Here is a 4,842-nt window from a genome sequence, read left to right as displayed (position 1 = left end):
ACACACACACGTACTTACCACTGCCTTGTTTCAAAATCAGCTCCAACACTCGGTTCTGACTCTACATCCCACAGGAAAAAAAAATGTCACCACTACGCACACACACACACAAACACACACACATGCACACACTCACTCAAAATGAGGCCATTTCCCACACAACTATTGACACTGGGTGAAGCAGCTTGCACAGTGTGGGTCCTGAACACTGTATAATTATCATATAAAAGTCCCTGGCCAGGGAAATACGGTCACTTCATAGTCATATCCTAGACGAACGAATGATGATCGAGTTTTGAGATTTGAACACTTGCCCCCCTCCCCCGGGCCCACCCACGTGGTTCGTAGCCTACCAACGTAAGAACAAACCGGACGCACGTCGATTGGTTTAGTGTCAGGGTGTGTGCATGCAGAGTCCTGCGCACATGCAAACTAATAGTCATCGTCAAACCCTACTACTACTACTACTACTACTACTACTTCTACAGCAGTGCAGTATTAGTCAGTCTCACGAGGCTTTTAGACAGACATACGCACAGACACACGAAAAACACGTCACCACACCAAAGTCCACAAGCTTACTAAAACTGACTGATGAGGATGTGAATTGCATTGTGGCATAGCATAGCACAACTAGCGGTTGAGATTAGAATAGCCTCACAAACTAGTTTGCTGACGAGGTCGAGCGAGGTCGGACTCCTCCTTATCTTCTCAGCACCAATCATGATGATAGTAATAATAATAATAATAATGGATACTTATATAGCACACTATCCAGAAATCTGCTCTAGGTGCTTTACAAAAACGCTTTTGATAACATAAAACATTATATCTATGTTACATACACACACCAAAATGTGACCACACACACACACACGCGCGCACGCACGCACGTACGCGCACACACACACGCACGCACGCACACACACACACACACTGCATACATACATTTTAACATACATGTGTATCTAACAGCTACCCTAACAAATACGCACACATAGGCAGGCACAAACTTACATAAACACACGCACACACAATACACATTCATATACATGCATGTAGTTGTGGACCTGCCACAATTGAACTTATTGCTGAGGGAAAAGGTGAGTTTTGAGACGAGATTTAAAAGATGCGAGGGAATCAGAGTGACGGAGGTTATCAGGGAGCTTGTTCCACGTCTTTGGCGATTGAAAAGAAAACGATCTGTGTCCATAGGTCTTACTTCTGACGTGAGGTATCCTGAGAAGTCGAGTATCAGAGGAAGAACGGAGCTGGCGAGACGGGGTATAGATATGGATGAGTTCAGAAAGATACTTGGGGCCAGATCCGTTGACTGCAGAAAAGGTCAGAGTGGATAGCTTATAGTCTATTCGATCAGAAACAGGCAACCAGTGGAGAGACTGAAGGAGAGGAGAAACATGGTCAAATTTAGAAGCTCTGCAAATGAGTCTGGCAGCGTTATTCTGAATTCGTTGGAGTCTGTCTAACAGGTATTTGGGAAGTTGATTAATTGATGATGATGATGATGTGGAACAAGAAGGTTAAGACGTTCACACGTTATTTCTTTTCTCCCGGAGGGGGTGGGTGGTGGGCGGTTTTTTTTTTTTTTTTTTTTTTTTTTTTTCTTTTTTTTGGGGGGATCCGGGGGGGGGGGGGGGGCGCAGAGGGGAGAGCTGGGGAGGTGGGATAGGGTTTTTGTTGTTTTTTTTCTAAATTAAGTATTAGTTGTATGTCTGAAACAATATATGTATATATATATATATATATATGTATGTATGTATGTATGTGTGTGTGTGTGTGTGTGTGTGTGTGTGTGTGTGTTAAGACACAACTGAAACGATATAAATGACTAATCAGTAAGCGTTTCCTTGATTACTATAATTATATACATCTTCAGTGTAACAATCATCATGTGAAAAGAAAACCTCTCTACCTCTCTCTGTCTCTGTCTCTGTCTCTGTCTCTCTCTCTCTCCCTCCGTTACGATGCTAAAGACCCAGGTTAATTATAGGGGAATATCTTTGTGTGATATTAGTATCAAACTGTACAGTTCGATTATTAATTGTCGACTTCAGGAGTTGGTTCAGCAAAACAACATTACTGGGGAACATCAGGCTGGGTTTAAAAGGGCTATTCTACTATTGACCAAATGTTCACACTTGTAGCAATAATACAACAACAAAAAACAGTTTTCCTTGAATCGTAAAGCGTATGTAGCATTTATTGATTTTGGAAAGGCTTTCAACTCTGTATCAAGACTACTGTTTTGTCCAGTTCTTCAAAAGAACGTAATCAAGGGCGAATTATATAGATGTATTAAGAGTATGTACAATAATGTTAAAGCTAAAGTAAGATGTAATGCTGACTTCGCTATCTATGTAATGTGTACAAGGGGTGTTAAACAAGGAGATGCGTCTAGTCCTGTTCTATTTTCTTTTTTCATTGATGAAATAGATATTTGATACACAGGTTCAACCAATTGCTATGTATGGAGCTTAGTTGTGGGGACTTCATAAAGTAGCTACACACATATGAAAAGGTTCATCTATATGCATTGAGAAAATTCTTAGGAGTCCACATAAATACACCAAATGATTTAGTTTACGGAGAAACAGAACGTCACCCTATTCTTATTAACTCGTCTATTCGTTGATTAGGTATTGGTTTAAGATATTACGTATCTATGCAAATAGATTTCCAGTAAAAGCTTATGAAGTTGGTGTGGTTAGATTCGGGTGGTAGATGTACATGGGTTTCAAGAGTTCGAGAATTTTTGTTCTGAAATGGTTTTGGATTTGTATGGCCTAACCAAGAAGTAGAAAATTTTAACGTATTCTTGTTTGATCTTCGTCAAAGACTTACTGATTATCATTGGCAAAACTGACATGAGCATGTTCAGAATAGTGACAGATTTTCTTTTTATAGAACATTTAAATCTTCATGGAATTGTGAAAATTATCTTCGATGTGATATTGATAGATATCTAAAGTGTTATTTGACAAAGTTTAGATTTGGAGTAACAGATATGGCGATTCATCACAGTCGATATAATGAATTAAATGTCTACCAACACCTTAATAATGTCCATTATCTAAAACTGAAAGTGAAGATGAAATGCATATTTCATTGTGCTGTCCTGCTTTATATGATCTCAGGTTAGATTACATTCCTAGAAAATTTTACGTTAACACATGTCTCAAGTTTCGTGTTACATTGCTGATGACAAACCAGAACAATGAAGAATTTATCCATATATTTATATAAAGCCTTTAAGAGGCGCATTGATACTGTCAAAGAATAAGATACTTGTTTCTGAATGCTCTGGCTTGATTGCAATACCTAAAGAAGTTGTCAACCCATTTTTGCTTGTACACCCTTTAGTCTTTTGTTCGTTATAAATGTCATGTTTGTATTTGGACCCCCTTCAGAAGGGGCCGCGACCGAAACTGAATAAAACTTTCCGGCGTTTCGTTTCGGTTTCCCTCTTACACACACATTCACTCACGTGTGTGCGCGCGCACACAAGAGCCTTTCCGTACGAACACTTTTATACATGTCATATTTGGAACGGATATGAATCATTTTAACCCCCCCCCCCCCCCCCCCCCCCCCCCGAGATCTACTCGTTTGAGTCCCAGTCATTTGTCAGTCCTTTACAGTTCAGTTTCGGAAAACGTTTGCGCCATATTTTGCACACACACACACACACACACACACACACACACACACACACACTTTTTTTTTTTTTTTTTTTTTTTTTTAGAATTGAACAGTAAAAAAAATATATATATATATATGAAACGTGAGAGTGGGACAGTGCTATCCTTTCTTGAGGTCAGTCCTCTAGCTGGCTCTTCAGTGCAGGAGACCGAGTTGATCATGCACGTACAAGCTCAGACGTAGGTACGAGTGAACGTGAGAAAAGAAAGAAAACTGGTGAAAACGTAAATAAAACAGTTAAATGTCCTTGATTTTATTTCAAACTGACCTCCGAATGATTGTGGAACGTTTTCCGGATGATAATACATAGCAACTTTGCAGTCACGGTAGTGAAATGCACCTTGGGCCGGATTTTACGCCCGGATAATATGATTTAACCCTAATTCTTATTGCATATTATCCGAAAAAAAAGTAAAGTTGACTGATACAACCGCAAACGTTATCAGATTTTGAACATGGCCCAGACTGAGTGTCTGTTTCAGACAGAGGCAGAGACAGCCGGAAGGGGTGAGCGGAAATATATACACTTACACGGCCAGGGGAGACAAGAGGAAAGGAATCAGTAATATGGAGTTGTGTCCCTTAAACGTCGCCACCGCCATCTTCTGAGCGGGGCCGGATAAGAGCACTTGGTGGTGTCATCGTAGGGACGGTCTTTGTTCATGGAGTCATAACGCGAGGTCATGGGTTATAATATCTAACAAGGAAACATTCATGGGTTTTGTTAACGGTCGTTCTCACTCGAGTCCGCTCCTGTAGCTGCCCATTCAATTTTGAATCTTCTCTGACAGAGAACTATCTTTTCTATATGCAGCGACTGAGTCAGTCTCAGTCAGACTCAGTGCCAAGGGTGACCAATCTCTAGCCTTCCGCTTATCTTTCCATGCACTATGTTTTAATGTGGTTACCTTTTATTGATATCAGTAATCATTTATTCTTTTCTTTTCCCTCAGTTACGGCCTGAAAACACGGATAAAATCTCCGGCATTAGCATTTAAGCCTGAACAATCGAACGAACGCCTGGTCAGTAAAGCACACTGAAGACTAGGAAGCACCGCGTTGGGTTGACCAGGCGGCGCCATGGCTGATCAGTGACGGGCACTACTTCTTCTTCTTCTTCTG

The 4,842-nt window shown here is 40.6% G+C and overlaps 1 protein-coding gene across 2 annotated transcripts in view; it reads right to left on the bottom strand.

Moving 5' to 3' along the window:
* Positions 1-302, bottom strand: part of LOC143299958 (uncharacterized) — a 22,037-nt gene extending 21,735 nt beyond the window's left edge. For both annotated transcript variants that reach the window (XR_013057588.1, XM_076613506.1), the window contains exon 1: positions 19-302. The gene's annotated coding sequence lies outside the window, so the exon portion shown is untranslated. The remainder of the gene's footprint in view (positions 1-18) is intronic.
* Between the last annotated feature and the right edge of the window lie 4,540 nt (positions 303-4,842).

This window comes from Babylonia areolata, chromosome 25 (assembly GCF_041734735.1).
Source record: "Babylonia areolata isolate BAREFJ2019XMU chromosome 25, ASM4173473v1, whole genome shotgun sequence".
NCBI classification, from domain to species: domain Eukaryota; kingdom Metazoa; phylum Mollusca; class Gastropoda; order Neogastropoda; family Buccinidae; genus Babylonia; species Babylonia areolata.
The sequence above is the reverse complement of the archived record's forward strand: the minus strand, read 5'-3'. Positions and strand labels throughout refer to the sequence as shown.